This window comes from Lygodium microphyllum, chromosome 24 (genome assembly GCF_053477565.2).
Source record: "Lygodium microphyllum isolate KBCC chromosome 24, Lygodium_microphyllum_v1.1.10, whole genome shotgun sequence".
Classification (NCBI taxonomy): domain Eukaryota; kingdom Viridiplantae; phylum Streptophyta; class Polypodiopsida; order Schizaeales; family Lygodiaceae; genus Lygodium; species Lygodium microphyllum.
In genome coordinates, this window is record NC_141158.1 from 2,942,326 (window position 1) to 2,960,928 (window position 18,603).

Here is an 18,603-nt window from a genome sequence, read left to right on the forward strand (position 1 = left end):
TCACTGTAAACTTACGAGTAGAAGGGTTATAGCATCTATACCCTTTTTGCTGCAGAGAGTAACCAATAAAGATGCACTTCTCAGCTTTTGGATCCAACTTGGATCTCAGCTCATCTGGCACATGTACATAGGCAATGCAACCAAAAATTTTCAAATGAGAAATATCTGGTTTCCTACCAGTATACCTCTCCTCTGGAGTCATTCCATGTATTGCTGCAGTGGGAGTCCTGTTCATTATGTAGACTACTGTAGCAACTGCTTCAGTCCAATAAAAATCTGGCAAGTCTTTTTCATTGAGCATGGCACGAGATACCTCTCCAATATGCCTGTTTTTCCTTTCTGCAATTCCATTTTGTTGTGGGGTATAACTGCATGAATATTGCTGCTTTATGCCATGCTCCTGCAAGAACTTTGCAAACTCATTTGAGAGGTACTCTCCCCCTCCATCTGACCTTAGGCATTTTATTTACAGACCTGTTTCTTTTTCACCCATAGCTTTAAGAGTTTTGAAATTCCCAAAAACTTCACTTTTCTTTTTCATAAAATACACCCAAACTTTTCTGCTATAGTCATCAATAAAAGTGACAAAATAATGACAGCCTCCAAGAGATGCAGCTTTAGTAGTCCACACATCAGAGTGGATTAATTCCAATGGCTTCTCACTCTCTTGAACATGTCTAGGAAATGGTTTCCTTGCCTGTTTTCCAAACTGACAGGCTTCACATACCTTATGCATTTCTGCAACCTTGAATTTCGGCAAACCTGCAACAATATTTTGGGCCTGCATTGATTTAAGTCGCTGTACATTAACATGACCAATGCGTTTATGCCAGATATCAATATCTGCAACTACACCGGTCCCATGTGCAAACATTGCTGCACTCAATTCAGACATGTCTGCATCCAACGTAAACATTCTGCCCTTCTTCTTTCCTTTTGCTATCAAGCGACCTTTATTTTTCATATCCTCAACAAAGCATCCATGAGGATTAAATCTGACCTGCAAGCCCTGTTCAACCATTTGACCAACAGAAACCAGATTCTTGGTGATATTCGGGACATGAAATACATCGGACAGGTATTTCTTTTTCCCATCCTGCATAGACAAGGGAATTTTTCCAATCTGCACAATAGGATGTGCAGTATCATCACCAGTCTCCACAAATCCTGGTTTTTCCATTTTCCTTGCATCCTCCATCCATTCTGCATGACCTGTCATGTGGTTTGATGCACCTGAGTCAACATACCATACATCATTGCTTTCTTCTGCACTTGTCACAGAATTGTTCATGTGCTGCACCATGAACAAATGCTCATTTCTGTCATCACCCTGTCTACTAGAAGATGCATAATTCCCTTATTGCAGTTTTCCATTCATGATGTCATTCTGCTTTTTATAGCAGTCTTTAGCCATATGACCCATTTTACCACAGTAGTAGCATTCAACATTACTGTTTGCATTTTGACCTCTTTGCCATCCACCACGACCTCTTTGGCTCCCCCTGCCTCTAGAGTTACCACGTCCTCCTCCATAGGACTGGTTTTCTTGAGTTTGCTGCATATTCTGATTTCTACCACGGCCTCCAAATCGGCCTCCTCTACCTCTGCCTCTACCTCTTCCAGCATTTGAGTAGAAGACAGCTTCTTTTGAAGTTCCTCCTGAAGAAGATGCACCACCATTTCTCTGCTCCTCAGAAATTAGAAGAGCAATCAACTCCTCAAAATCAGGAAATCTTTCACGAACTGAAATGGATGTTCGAAACTGTGCATAATCCTTTCCTAGACCATTCAAGGTCACGGAAACTAAATCATCATCTTCCACTGGCGACCCAATGGAAGCAAGTGCATCTGCAATCTTCTTCACCTTCATGTGGTAGTCGTTGATGCTCATATTTTCTCTTTGCACATTGTGCAACTCTTGCTTGAGCTGCATTTTCCTGGCTTGCGTATTTGTGCTATACATTTTTGACAAAGTATCCCATGCCTCCTTTGGCGTACTTGCATCCTGAATATGCACAATCATAGAGTCTGAAATGCTGATAGACAGCCAATACATAACTTTCCTGGCTCTCTCATGCCATGTTTTAAATGCCTGCATTTGCTGTTGATTGGGAACATCAGGAAGAACTGGTTCTTCTTCATTTCCTGCAACAAATTCCCAATATCCTTTTCCCATAAGGAAATTCGTCATTCTAAACTTCCATGCCTGGAAGTTGTTCTTGTCAAGCTTTTCAGTGACAATCTGTGAAAGAGAATTAGACGCCATTACAGAATACTGCAAGAAATTCTGTCACTGCAAAAAACACAGCTTCACCCTCACAAGGGCAAATCTGCAAAACTGGCGAAAGTGGTATTTGACCACACAGTCACTTCCTAGTGACGATTTTGCATAAACAGGAACCAAGGATGATTCTGAAACTCCCAATGTCTCTGCGCACAAGCATACGATGCAATTTCTACAGTAACTTTTCACCGACCTGTAGAACAGTGGTCGCACAGCATAAAACTGAGCCTTTTCCTGAGTGCGTGCAGAAAACTTCCGTCTGCAAAACAGGCCCCGAAATGGCCTCCATATACTGCCCTCTTGCTTCACCGCGAAGGGCGTCTCAACCTGAGACAATGCACTCCTGCAATTTCCGGCTGTGCTACCTGCAGAGATCTGCTCCCAAAACAGAAAATGAAAGCAACACTGCTCCTCTTACCAGACCACCACGAGCTTGGCTTGCTTTCTTGAGCTCCTTACCACGAACAAGGCTCTGATACCATGTCAAGATTGTGGGAGAGAAGGAAGGAGTCTCGCTTGAAGCTTTCTTGCTTGCACAATGGGGGAAGACACACAAGGGTGGAGGCTGAAAACAGTTTTTCTCTTCTTAGTTGTGTAAGCCAAAAGAACTCTAGTACAAAAGAAATAGAAGAACCCTCTATATGGGTCTCAAAACCAAACTCAACTAACTAAGGTGGCATACTAACTGAGCCACAAACTAGAGTAGATAAGGATAGCTATCATGTAGCTATTATTCATGGGCGGTGTACCAACCGCGTCTGCAACTGACAAGTCGGTGACATAAATACACAACGGTCACCCTGGCGTATCACGAGTGGAGCTCGATATCTCAACATTACCTATGTGTAATGAGCATTGCATTCATTTGGGATCATCCTCTCCCTTACAAGTCAAGGTTTAAGTTATTTTATCAATTTCCAAGTTATGCAAGTGTTAGCCAATTGTATACCGTGCCAGGAACCATGATCTTGTTCCCAAGATCCACAAGTTAAGAACTGGTTTATGTGTAACAGAGGAGCTTGCTAGGAGATTGGCCCATCTTCCAGTCTCTAGTGTGTTGTCAATCTCTCTTTCTCTCTACATATTTCTTTTCTCTCATACATTCTCTCTTTGCACCAACATAATATTCACCATATATCTTTTAAGTATATAAAAAGGTCGAGCACGTATCTCGTATCTTATAACATTCTGTGTCTTTGTATTCTTAGAAAATATATTTTCAAACGTGGTCCATGCTGCATGTGAGCTTTCTGCATTTTTGATATGCCTCATCATAGTGTTATCAATGATTTTAGATAGCCAATACATCACGTTTTTCTCTTTTTCATTTCATTCTTTCCATGTCTTTAATTCATCTGTAGTCATAGGGTCACTTAGCTTTGACTCATTTTCTTCACTCGAAACAAACTCAAAGATGCATTTTTCAGTAAGGATTTTGTCATATGGAACTTCCATGACAAGTAGTTCTTCTTCTCTAGCTTCGCAATGATGGGGTTCACATTGTTCTCTACCATTATCATGAACTTGATACAAAACAACAAGCAAATCTTTTGCAACCTTTCACAACAAGTGCATAACAACATACCAAGTAGCCCTTTTTACTAATGCTCATGGCACATGTAATTTGTAACCCGTTTGTAGATAAAAATTGTATTCGCTTCCTTGTAAACACATCATAGCTTACATATTTAAAATCCCTAACCTATGCACCCACTTTTCACGGACACAACTGAGATCACAATATACCCTAAAACTATTGTCTGCAACCTTGTGGGTCTAAAACGAGCCTCGAAAATGGCCTCAAATGGCAAAAAAACCAATGGTTTATCCTAAAGATTTCTTCTGCAAAATATAAAATGATTTGCTCACACAACCAAATCTCACAACAATCTAAGATTTTTCCATTGTCTTTCTTCTAGTGCCTCTACAAGTACTATCCAAAAGAAAGAGTGGGAGAATAGGAGAGCTTTTTATCCATTGCTTGATTGTTGCTGAAATTCTTGCTTCTTCTCCTTTACTTCAATCTCTAAAACCAACATCATGATACGAAGAAGACAGAAGAGAATGTCCAAGATTTTATCTTGGGGACCAAGCTCATTTTCATAGTAAGGGGAACTATATACAATGAGACTAGATGGCACAATTGAGGGATGCAAGGTTTGTAGGTGTGAGTTGTGTTATCAATGCGCTACAAGCTTCCATAGGACACCATGTGAGGGGTGAGAAAGCTAGCCTTGAGAGAGCATGAATACCCTCACACATGCCTCCTCTTGAAAGAACTCAATGTCCTCCTCAAGTAAGGAAAACCAACTCATGGCCCAAGAATGGACTGTTGATCCATGCTTAGAAATTTTTAGGGTTTTAACATGCCTCACTAATATCAAGGTAGTTAGTGTCTATTGCTACACTTTTGACTCAAAATTTTGGAGGTCTTTACATGCTTCACTAAATCAAAGTGGCCAAGGTCTACCTACTAGGTGCCATGCTCTTTGACACAATTATATATGAGCACTCTGTCAAGAATCACATGGTAGGGAGACTTGCTTGAGCTGATGTGCCAAATGCACACTATACACACAAGAGGAAGCTCACTCATGAACACAAGAAGAGATATGGAGGCCAAAACGTTTTCTTGCTAGTTTCGTATTCTTCTTATACAAAAAATATAATGTACACAAAAGGCTATGAGACATAAATCTCCTCCTCTAGGTTTCCATTCACGAAGGTAGAATTGATGTTCATCTAAAACAAAGACTACCGATGTGATGGGATGTAAGAACCAAGATAGCTTGAATCATATAGACATCTCACCAAGCTATAGGTACAAAAGTATTGAAATAATACAAGCCTAACTTCCTTTTAGAAAATCCCTTGGAAACCACAAGCCTAGACTTGTGCTTGCTTAAGGAGCCATCAGTACTTGGTCTTAAAGAACCACTTCACACTAATCACCTTCCACTTTTGTGGGGATGTGGAACCAAGTATCAAGCCTAATTTTGCTCAATAGCATCAAGCTCCTCCTACATAGTCTGTCATGCTAAATATCATGTGTATAAGAGCCTCATCAATAGTAGTAGCCTCTCCATCCTAGAGAATTTATTGTTGAGATATTTGCAATCACACCTAATGTAGCCTCTTTGTATGAGGCAGTTTGGGCTTAGGACATGCAGGGTGCAGTAATCCCATATGCACAGAGAGGGAAGATTGTTACCCATCCAACAACTATAAAGCATTGTACTTGACTGCCACTTTTCAACATAGAATGAATACAATGTCATGATGCTTTGTACTTTCAGTTAAGTGTCTTGTCATTGTCAATACTACACAAGAATGTCTTTGTGAGTCCAAGTCTCAATCTTGAAACCTAATTCACTTGTGTAATAACAATTGCCTTCTTTGTCAATGTCATCATGAGTTCTCTCTTCATCTTCCATCCTCCATAGCTTCCGCAGTTCGCCATGCTCTAGAACCCGCATTTTTAACATGGTATCAGAGCCTAGACGGGCATGGCACTGCTCCTCCAACTCCTGTTCACTCTCATCTAGCTCAGTTTGAGCTCAGTCTGGCTCAGGCCAAGTCTAGGACCTCATCTCCTACTCTTTCTTCTCACTGCCCTGCTTGGCAGCCATAGCTACACAGCACATACCCTGCTTTGAGCACTCATATCTCCTCATAGAGACCATATCTCTTCATGATTCCTTCTGGGGGAATCTTCTCCAACTCAAGGTGCTCTTCTTTGTCACATCATAGCATGACATTGCTGCACCTACCTCCCATCATTGCTCAATTAGCTCGTTGCTGTCCAGATCCGGCCGCCTGCTGCGGTCATACGCCTCATTCGCACTATATTGTCCACGATTAAACCTGTGACCATAGGGCATTTGAAGAGCAGTGTTCAAACCTCCTTCCACTCAAATATTCGACCAAATGATTAAGCGTGTGCGCTTCTGTAGCCGAAAATACAATCGCCTATCTTTGAACCTTAAAGAAGAAGCCATAGCCACAACATCAAAGCTTTATCTCTACTTCATTTTTTGGCTCAAGGATCCTCTACCACTCAGATCTGACTGAAAATTGAAGATTGTAACAAGGATTTCTCATCAAATCACATCAAGGAGGGAAGATTTGTGCTTGGAAGATTTGAAAGAGTTGAAGAAATCAAGAAGCTCAAGCAACAACCACATCAAGCTCCTCTTCCAACTCATCCTTCTCACTCTTCTCACTCAACTTGCTACTCTGATCTGCTCCAAAACTCAGTCTTCAGTAAGAAATCAAAACATCAAAATAAACAAGAACAAGGTTCAAGAAGATCTAGCATCAACATCAGGCTCATCAAGAACAGTATCTATTGATACTTATCAAGTGTTATTTGACACTATTCTTCTTGTATCCTTTGATACACTTAAGTACAACACTCTTACTGATTTATCTCAGATTTGAAGCTGATTCTTGGTCATATCAATGACAATCAAGAAGATTTCTATGTGGATACACTTCATGAAGAGTAACATGACTTGTGTTGCTTATTTACATGACATAGAAGATGTTCTTACTCTACCTGCAGAAAGGAAATGGAGCTGCCTACACCAAAGAGAAATCAATGAATCCATTTGAAGACCTTGAAGACATGAAAGTGCAAAAGTTTGAAGACATTTCCACTGTCTCAAAGATTGTACCTTTGCTTGAGGGGGACCATAAAGACAAGAACCAGATAACTAATGTAAGCAAAATCCATGAAAATGATGACCATGAAGGAAAGATCAAAGAGAAAAAGAAGAAGCAGAAAGATCATGAAGACTCTGAAGCAGCAAGCAAAGTGAACAATAAGTACATGATCAAAAAGGGCAAGTTGGACTACTCCAACAAGAAGACTTACAATGAATTGAGTAATGCTGAAAACTGCAAGGGCATGCTGGTCCTTGATCCAATTTTTTACTGACTTCTTTAGCCTTATAATGTCTAGCCCAAATGTCTTTATCATAAGCTTGTAAAACTCCTCATGTAGCCTTGTACTACAGCCTCTGTAAGGCCCCTGCTATAGCCTCTGGATGACCATCATGTTTGTGGTACCCACACTTAGCCTTTTTCTGCGACAGCCTCTGGTGTTTTGCCATGTTTATGGTGTGCCCACATTTTGCAGGTGTTGCTTTTACTAAAGCCTCTACACACTTTGTACTTTTGGTTGTGATTGAGGAGGGGTGTTGAGATATTTGCAATCACACCTAATGTAGCCTCTTTATATGAGGCAGTTTGGGCTTAGGACATGCAAGCTGCAGTAATCCCATATGCACAGAGAGGGAAGATTGCCACCCATCCAACAACTATAAAGCATTGCACTTGACTACCTCTTTTCAACATAGAATGAATACAATGTCATGATGCTTTGTACTTTCAGTTAAGTGTCTTGTCATTGTCAGTACTACACAAGAATGTCTTTATGAATCCAAGTCTCAATCTTGGAATCTAATTCACTTGTGTAATAACAGTTGTCTTCTTTGTCAATGTCATCATGAGTTCTCTCTTCATCTTCCATCCTCCATAGCTTCCACAGTTTGCTATGCTCTAGATCCCGCATTTTTAACATTTATGACATAAGAGCATAGTTCATACAAACTAAACTATCCCACTAGGCTTGTATCCTTAGCTATGAGGGCCTAAAGGTGTAGCAAGAAAGTGGGTAACACACCTGACTCCTGCATGAGGGGCTAATACCATTGAGGAATGGTGATAAGCTCATCTTGTTGGGAAGGATACTTGCACATGTTTGTAAAAGGGACTCCCCCTCGCCAAGGGAAGTGAAATCCCCTTCATCCAAAGAAGAAATCTCCCCTTCTTACAACACCCCAGAAGAAGCCTAAAGGGATGGGAAAGGAGTAGGAATACGCAAAGAGGAAATAGTAGAAGAGGAAGTAGTCATCAAGGGAGGAAGGGAAATAGGGGTAGATGGAGAAGAGGAAGCAAGAGCAAGAGGGGGAGGAGTCAAATAAAAAGGGGGGGTGGATAGGTAATGTGGAAGGAAGGGGAGGGGCTGATGGTGGTGAAGGGAGCTATTCTTCAAGATGAGGATGATGAAGAACAACATGGAACCGAACCATCAATTAGATCTTCAGAGACCGAAGCCCCATCGAAGATCACATCCTTCAATTTTTTGTGTCTTTGGGTCATAAATCCCATAATTCCTTATTATTGTAGCCTACAAAGATAAGATTCCTTGACTTGGAGTCAAGTTTATTCCTATCTTCTTCTTATTCACATGGACAAAAGCATCACACTTGATGATGTGAACATGGAAAATGGAAGGCATCTTCCCAAGGAAAGATTGATAGGGAGTTGTATCTTGTAATGAAGAGGTAGGAGAGCAATTGCGAATGTGAACCATAGTATTACCACCATTGCATCACCCCAAAGAGAGTGCAGAAGACTCGTATGCTCCATCAAGCCATCTCTAGCATGGTCCGATTGGCATGCTTCAGCACACCATTCTTAGATGGTATGTTTGGATGGGAGTATTCCACCCAAATTTCATGATCCCAAAAAAAAAAAAAAAAGAGGCTAGAATAAAATTCATTGCCCCATGATCTGCTTGTCAAAATTTGCATGGTGGAGGAACTTCCTTGAGCTGCTACACCAAACACACGTTGTATACACAAGAGGAAGCTCACTCAAGAACACAAGAAGAGAGATGGAGGCCAAAATGTTTTCTTGCTGGTTTTTTCTTCTTCTTCCACACACAATATAATGTACACAAAGTATAGATAAGATAAAACATAAAGAAAAATGGCCTACTAAGTCAAACAATGCATAACTGACTACACTAGTTAACTTGCTCTATATCTATGTCAACTATAGATAGGTGTAACAAACTAAATATAGTAAGTGATAAGTCAGTGGCCATGTGAGGATCATAATGACCACTGACATACTAAGTGTAGATGTGCAGACCTATCTAGCCAGGTAGTCCATTATCAATATCTGCATGTGTTAAGCTTGCCATCTCAACACTCCCCCTCAAGCTCAACTCTATCTATGCAACTCTAAGTAAGCTTCAGAACTTTCAAAGTTTCTCTACACCCAATGCCTTTGTAAAAATGTCAGCTATCTGATCCTATGTGCTGACATATACTAACTCAATCTCTCCCCTGTAAGTACCTTCTCTCTCACAAAGTGGTAGTGTACCTCAATGTGTTTTTTCCTAGCATGGAATACTGGGTTCCTAGCTAGCTGTATGCTACTCATATTGTCACAATGAATGACAACTGGACCATCTCCCTGCACATCCGAATCACCTAATAACTTTTGCAGCTATATCACCTCATATGTTGTCATAGCATCACCTCTATACTCAGCCTTTGTACTCAATAAAACAACTATAGGTTGCTTTTTGCTGCTCCATGTAATTGTTACACTACAAAGGGAAAACATGAATCCACTGGTAGATCTTCTGATGTGACATGCTATCAGCCCAATCTGCATCTGTGTATCCAAACACCTGTACATCCTTACCTACCTTATAAAAAATTCCATAATGTAAAGTGGAATTTGCATACCTAAACACATGTACATCCTTACCTACCTTATAAAAAATTCCATAATGTAAAGTGGAATTTGCATACCTCAATATGCACTTAGCTGCATCCAAATGAGGCTTTCTAGGCATCTGCAAAAACTGATTGACAAGGTCAACAATACAGCTCAAGTCTAGCATTGTGATAGTCATGTAAATCAAACCTCCTATTATCCTCCTGAACATATTAGGGCCTTATATCTCATCCCCAATGTCAGTATACTTAACTTCATATTTTGCTCCAATGGTATTGAAAGAGGTTTACATGCTATCATTGTCAAGATTGTGGGAGAGAAGGAAGGAGTCTCACTTGTAGCTTTCTTGCTTGCACAATGGGGGAATACACACAAAGGTGGAGGCTGAAAACAGATTTCCTCTTCTTAGTTGTGTAAGCCAAACGAACACTGGTACAAAGAAATAAAAGAACCCTATATATGGGTCTCAAACCAAACTCAACTAACTAAGGTGGCATACTAACTGAGCCACGAACTAGAGTAGATAAGAATAGCTGTCATCTAGCTATTATTCATGGGCGGTGTACCAACCGCATCTGCAAATGACAAGCCGGTGACATAAATGCACAACGGTCACCCTGGCATATCACGAGTGGAGCTCGATATCTCAACACTCCCCCTCGAGCTCAATCCCAATTCCTGCACACCAAGCAGGTCTCTGAACTTGCACAGCTTCTCTGCACCCAATGCCTTCGTGAATATGTTAGCTACCTGATCCTCTGTGCTGACATAAACTAGATCAATAAGACCTAGTAAAACCCTCTCCCGCACATAGTGATAATGCACCTCAATGTGCTTTGTTCTAGCATGATAGATTGGGTTATTTGCCAAGTGTATACTACTCATGTTGTCACAATAAATGACAATTGGCCCATCTGTAGGCTGGTGCATATCATAAAGTAGCTTATGCAACCAAGCTACCTCACATGCAGCCATTGCTGCGCCCCTGTACTCAGCCTCTATGCTTGACAAGGCAACTGTAGGCTGTTTCTTGCTGCTCCAAGTGAATGCAGCACTCCCAAAAGAGAACACATATCCACTGGTAGATCGTCTATTAGAAATACTACTAGCCCAATCAGCATTAGTGTATCCATACAACTGTATATGAGACCCAGTCTCATAAAGTAGTCCATACTGCAATGTGGACTTCACATACCTGAGTATGCGCCTAGCCGCATCCAAATGCGGTTTCCTTGGAGCCTGCATAAACTGACTTACCAATCCAACAGCATAGCTCAAATCTGGCCTGGTAATAGTCATATAAATCAAACTTCCTACTATACATCTGTACATAGTAGGGTCTTCTAGAAGCTCACCTGCATCTGCGCTCAGCTTCACATTCTGCTCCAAAGGAATTGAAATAGGCTTACAGCCTGTCATCCCATATTTGGACAACATGTCCAATCCATACTGCCTCTACAAGAGCCGTATCCCACTTGGTGATGTAATCACCTCAATGCCCAAGAAATAACGCAGCTCTCCCAAATCCTTCATCTCAAACTTCTACTTCAATAGCATTTTCACATGAAGGATATCTTCATCAATGTCACCTGTCATAATCAAATCATCAACATAAATGACAAGTAGCATAATATCTTTCTCTGTTTTTCTCACATAAAGTGAAAAATCTGCCTTGGAAATCTGAAAGCCAATAGTGACAAGATACTATCCTATCTTGTCAGACCATGCTCTAGGTGCTTGCTTCAAGCCATACAAGGCTTTCTTCAACCTGCAAACAAACTGAGGATGAACATCATGCACATAACCTGGTGGCTGCTCCATATAGACCTCTTCTTGCAAATCACCATGCAAGAAGGCATTATTTACATCCATCTGATGTAAAGATCATCCGTTTGATGCAGCCATAGCAATGACTGCTCTTACGGTTGCCATCCTTGCAACCGGACTGAATGTTTCTTCATAATCAATGCCATATGTTTGTGCATACCCCTTTACTACTAATCTTGCCTTGTATCTATTCACAGAACCATCTGCATTGTGTTTCACCTTATAAACCCACTTACAACCAATTGCATTCTTATCTTTAGGCAAAGGTACCAATTTCCATGTAGCATTTGCTTCCAAGGCATCCATTTCTTCATCCATGGCTTTCTCCCATTTTTCTTTTCCCATGGCTTGCTCAAAAGAAGTGGGTTCTGGTTCCTGTATCAGTTTGACCATATAGGCATAGTGAATGGCTGTAAATCCATCATATTTCAGCTTATCCACAGGATACCTAACTCTGGTAGACCTGCGCAAAGTATGTTCACTCCCAGGTGCTCTCAAAACATCCCTGGTCTTCCTTACTCTAGGTGTAACAATAGAAGGAATACCCAACTCATCATCAATGCTCTGTTCTGAGCCACTGGATTCACCATCCACATAAGAGTGACCTGCATTCACATCAAACATGGGCTGATCTACCTTCTCTTTTCCTTTTCATGATACCTGCATACCACAATCTGCATTGCTTTGAGAAGATTCTCTTTATCTCAATCTGCCTGTCCACGGCGAAGAATGTGAACCATTGCTAGAGGACGCTCCAGGTCCACTAATATCTTGTGACTGCTGCTGTGAATTCTGTGCAGCATTACCATTTTGTGCATCTACATTATCAATCACATTTATTGGTTTATACCAGCTACTCATCTCATCAAAAACAACATCTCTGCTCACTGTAAACTTACGAGTAGAAGGGTTATAGCATCTCTACCATTTTTGCTACAGAGAGTAACCAATAAAGATGCACTTCTCATCTTTTGGATCCAACTTGGATCTCAACTCATCTGGCACATGTACATAGGCAATGCAACAAAAAATCTTCAAATGAGAAATATCTGGTTTCCTACCAGTATACCTCTCCTCTGGAGTCATCCCATGTATTGTTGCAGTTGGAGTCCTGTTCATTATGTAGACTGCTGTAGCAACTGCTTCAGCCCAATAAAAATTTGGCAAGTCTTTTTCATTGAGCATGGCATGAGATACCTCTTCAATATGTCTGTTTTTCCTTTCTGCAATTCCATTTTGTTGTGGGGTATGAGTGCATGAATATTGTTGCTTTATGCCATGCTCCTGCAAGAACCTTGCAAACTTATTTGAGAGGTACTCTCCCCCTCCATCTGACCTTAGGCATTTTATTTGCAGGCCTGTTTTTTTTTCAACCATAGCTTTAAGAGTTTTGAAATGCCTTAAAACTTCACTTTTCTTTTTCATAAAATACACCCAAACTTTTCTGCTATAGTCATCAATAAAAGTGACAAAATAATGACAGCCTCCAAGAGATGCAGCTTTAGTAGTCCACACATCAGAGTGGATTAATTCCAATGACTTCTTACTCTCTTGAACATATCTAGGAAATGGTTTCCTTGCCTGTTTTCCAAACTGACAGGCTTCACATACCTTATGCATTTCTGCAACCTTGAATTTAGGCAATCCTGCAACAATATTTTGGGCTTGCATTGATTTAAGTCGATGTACATTAATATGACCAATGCGTTTATGCCAAATAACAATATCTGCAACTACACCGGTCCCATGTGCAAACATTGTTGCACTCAATTCAGGCATGTCTGCATCCAACATAAAAATTGTGCCCTTCTTCTTTCCTTTTGTTGTTAAGTGACCTTTGTTTTTCATATCCTCAACAAAGCATCCATGAGAATTAAATCTGAACTGCAAGCCATGCTCAACCATTTGACCAACAAAAACTAGGTTCTTGGTGATATTCGGGACATGAAATACATCTGATAGGTATTTCTTTTTCCCATCCTGCATAGACAAAGGAATTTTTTCAATCTGCACAATAGGATGTGCAGTATCATCACTAGTCTCTACAAATCCTAGTTTTTTCATTTTCCTTGCATCCTGCATCCATTCTGCATGACCTGACATGTGGTTTGATGCACCTGAGTCAACATACCACACATTGTTGCTTTCTTCTGCACTTGTCACAGAATTGGTCATGTGCTGCACCATAAACAAATACTCATTTTTGTCATCACCCTGTCTACTAGAAGATGCATAATTCCCTTGTTGCAAATTTCCATTCATGATGTCATTCTGCTTTTTATAGCAGTCTTTAGCCATATGACCCATTTTACCACAGTAGTAGCATTCAACATTGCTATTTGCATTTTGCCCTCTTTGCCATCCACCACGACCTCTTTGGCTCCCCCTGTCTCTAGAGTTACCACGTCCTCCTCCATAGGACTGGTTTTCTTGAGTTTGCTGCATATTCTGATTTCTACCACGGCCTCCAGATCGGCCTCCTCTACCTCTTCCAGCATTTGAGTAGAAGACAGCTTCTTTTGAAGTTTCTCCTGAAGAAGATGCACCACCATTTCTTTGCTCCTTAGAAATTAGAAGAGCAATCAACTCCTCAAAATCAGGAAATCTTTCACGGATGGAAATGGATGTTCAGAACTGTGCATAATCCTTTCCTAGACCATTCAAGGTCACAGAAACTAAATCATCATCTTCCACTAGCGACCCAATGGAAGCAAGTGCATCTGCAATCTTCTTCACCTTCATGTGGTAGTCATTAATGCTCATACTTTCTCTTTGCACATTGTGCAACTCTTGCTTGAGCTGCATTTTCCTGGCTTGCGTGTTTGTGCTATACATTTTTGACAAAGTATCCCATGCCTCCTTTGGCATACTTGCATCTTGAATATGCACAATCATAGAGTCTGAAATACTGATAGACAGCCAGTACATAACTTTCATGGCTCTCTCATGCCATGCTTTAAATGCCTGCATTTGCTGTTGATTGGGAACATCAGGAAGAACTGGTTCTTTTTCATTTCCTGCAACAAATTCCCAATATCCTTTTCCCATAAGGAAATTCGTCATTCTAAACTGCCATGCTTGGAAGTTATTCTTGTCAAGCTTTTCAGTGACAATCTGTGAAAGAGAATCAGACGCCATTACAGAACACTGCAAAAAATTCTGTCACTGCAAAGAACACAGCTTCAGCCTTAGAAGGGCAAATCTGCAAAACTGACGAAAGTGGTATTTGACTACAAGTCACTTCCTAGTGACGATTTTTCATCAACAGGCAACAAGGATGATTTTGTAACTCCCAATGTCTCTGGCACAGGCATACGATGCAATTTCTTTAGTAACTTTTCACCGACATGTAGAACAGTGGTCGCACAGCATAAAACAGGGCCTTTTCCTGAGTGCGTGCAGAAAACTTCCACCTCCAAAACAGGCCCTGAAATGGCCTCAAATCAAAAAAACAGAGCAACCAAGGGCTAAAGCCCTTACCCGCAGCATATACTGCTCTCTTACTACACCACGAAGGGCGTCTCAATCTAACACAATGCACTCTTGCACTTTCCGGCTGTGCTACCTATAGAGACTTGCTCCCAAAACAGAAAAATGAAAGTAACACTGGTCCTCTTACCAGAACACCGCGAACTTGGTTTGCTTTCTTGAGCTCCTTACCATGAACAAGGCTCTGATACCATATCAAGATTGTGGGAGAGAAGGAAGGAGTCTCACTTGTAGCTTTCTTGCTTGCACAATGGGGGAATACACACAAAGGTGGAAGCTGAAAACAGTTTTCCTCTTCTTAGTTGTGTAAGCGAAAAGAACACTGGTACAAAGAAATAGAAGAACCCTATATATGGGTCTCAAACCAAACTCAACTAACTAAGGTGGCATACTAACTGAGCCACAAACTAGAGTAGATAAGGATAGCTGTCATCTAGCTATTATTCATGGGCGGTGTACCAACTGCATCTGCAACTGACAAGTCGGTGACATAAATGCACAACGGTCACCCTAGCATATCACGAGTGGAGCTCGATATCTCAACAATCATACCATACTTGGATAACATATCCAAGCCATATTGCCTTTGTGATAGCCGTATACTATCATCACATTTCATCATCTCAATACTAAGAAAGTATCTCAGCTTACCTAAATCCTTCATCTCAATCTTCTTCTTCAAGAAGGGATGATTTAATTGGTGTATTTATTTTCTTTTCACTTATTTTCCTTTTCTTCCTTTTTTTCCCTTTCTTTTTTAATTATAAAGGGAGCACACTAGGAGGCATCCCATTCATGAGTAGGGGCCAAGCTGCATGGAGGGTTAAGAAATTTGCTTAAAAAGGCTCTACTCTACATATACCCCTTCAAGTTAGCTCTTACATTGAGTGGAGGGGATGACAAAAATGAGTGGTTATACCCATTGAATCTACTGTCACTCATGTATTCTAATAGGTTCATACAAATTGCTAGCAAGAGGATAGCTCTCATCATGAGGTGCACCATTGCATAGCTATCTATTCCGGCATTTATATAAAAAAATAGTAGTAACCGCTCTTCCTCTATAGTAGTTTTTTGTTTTAATAATATTCATAACACACTGAGATAGTTACATGTGGTAATGAATGTGGGAACTGGGCATGAGGTGAAGTCTTTGAGGAGACTTGCTATGGATGGGCAAAGGTCCCTTTCAATAAAGATCACGCTTTCTTTGGGGGTTGAGGCATTTACATTGTAGATCAGAGGGAAGTCATATCTACCATGCACATCCTGGTTGAAGTCAACTCTAATCCTCCTCAGGTAGAGCATGTACTAGGTAGTATCATCCCTTTTATGCGGTAAGGTGCTACAAAAATCCATCTAGGCCTCTAAGTTAGAGTCCCAAATGTTTATGTACTACTTAAGATGAGCCTCATATCCCTCTACTCTTTGGGATACCTCCACCACCTTGTCTTCCTATTAATTTGCAAGTTCTTATTGCCAACTTGTGGGGTGTCTCATTCTTTCTTCTAGCCATCTCCTTCCTAGCCTCGCTAAGAGTTTTATGGCATCCTATACCACCCTTAGAGATGGTACCCTATCCAATGTATAAGGGAAGGTGAAGGAGAACTCGAAAGGGTGACCGTGGTTTTTCCATTACTCCCACACTGCAAGTTCCTGGCCCTAGTTTATAGGGTCACACTCCTTGCTTTGCGAGATGGCCACCTATGGAACTTATAGTTTGGAGCTTCATGCAGGCTAGTTCCACCTATTCTCCACATTTCTACCTCATCTCCACCATCCTTTCAGGTGGTACAACTTCCTCCCCTTACTCTTTTGGTTGTGCTTGTGGCTGCAGAGGGGGGCTTGCTTCATGCACTTGTTCTTCCTCATGTTGGTCCTATTCAAAACCATGTCCTTCTTCTTGGATTGGCTTCATTGGCTCTTGTGGAGGTGGCTGTAATTGCTACTTTGGCTCCCCACACCCTAGTAAGGCGAGTTATTGGGAGGTTAAGCGAGCTAAGATTAGATGGGCTTGTGGCTCCTCTACTTCCAAGCTAGTGCTAGGCTTGGGTGCCTTGGCATGGAGTCCATGTTGCAGCGCTCTCCTTGTCAGTTCTAATTTTCTTTTTACTTCCTCTAGTGTTATTCTCCTCTTGACTACATGACATTCAACACTGTGCTTAAAAAAGCTTGTTGTTTCTCCAACATGCATGATGCTGGGAGCTTTTCTGAATCGGCGATAGAAATAGGAAGAGGATAAATTGACCAAGTAGTCGTTAGGCAGAACCGACTTGCATTGTTTTAGGGGGCCTAAATGGGATTTTGCCTTATGGGTAGGAGGGTTGACGTATTGCACTCCCCTCTGTCCCCCATTCTCTTTGAACTAAGTGCAATGGCAAGTCCACTTCAGTTGAGTAATCATGTAGAAAGTGGAAACTCAAATTACTTTCACTAATGGATGTTAGGAGACCCATTTGATTTTAGAAACCTGGAAATTCAGGTCAATCCTAGTGGGTTTGACCGGAACACTTCCATTGTGATGTAGACTCAGTGGGGTCTAAGTGACAAACCTCGTAATGTTCCAAGGGAGCGCCGTGGGCAACGTCATTTGGAAAACCTACTGATCGACTATAGAAAGGTGCGCCTTGGAATGAGCCTAGAGGACACCTCATAGTTGGTATCAGAGCGCTCGGTAGAATAGAATATAAGTATGCTTAAGAAAAAAAATTCTTGGATGGTAAGTATAGCCTAGGACATGTTTTCTTCTCTTTGTTAATGTAGGTTTTTGAATTATGGTAGAATAACAAATCTTGGAAACGATTCTTGATCTTTCGAGTAATGTTTATGTCAACTATGCATTCATCCAGTCTTATTTGGAGGAATGAGATGATGTGGATACTAGATCAGTTGTACAACCCCTCGCCTCTATATTGTGAAAGACGGTCAATGATTAGTAGAGGATACTACTTTAGACATAGTTCAATTGACATATGTCATTGTAGATGTAAAAGCTTCCTTCGGTATCAGTAGCAATGGGTAAAAGCTTTCTTAGGCTATTAGTAGCATACTCTTTTTTTACTCCAAGAAAAAAATTACAAAAAGATTTTAATAGTTCCCATGAGAGAGGGTACAAGTAGAAAAAAGCACTTAATAAGAACATAACTAGAACTTGAAATAAGCTACGCTACAAAACTTAAAAATGATCTTATAGCCAAATGTCAACAACACTTCAACTCCCATAAGAAGCATCTTGCCAAAGACAAGTTGGATGGTGTCATTATATTATAATAAGCCACATCACATAAACATAATTGCTTATAAGCCCACAGTCCATAATCTTCATAAAAGTACACAATTCCAAGCAAACCAAGAATCCTCTTCTCCTCTTGTTCCAAAAAAAAAGAAGAACAAGATTTCAATAGTTGCCCATAAGAGAGGGTACAAGTAGAGAAAATAAACAGCCAACCAATCTTGTATAGTTT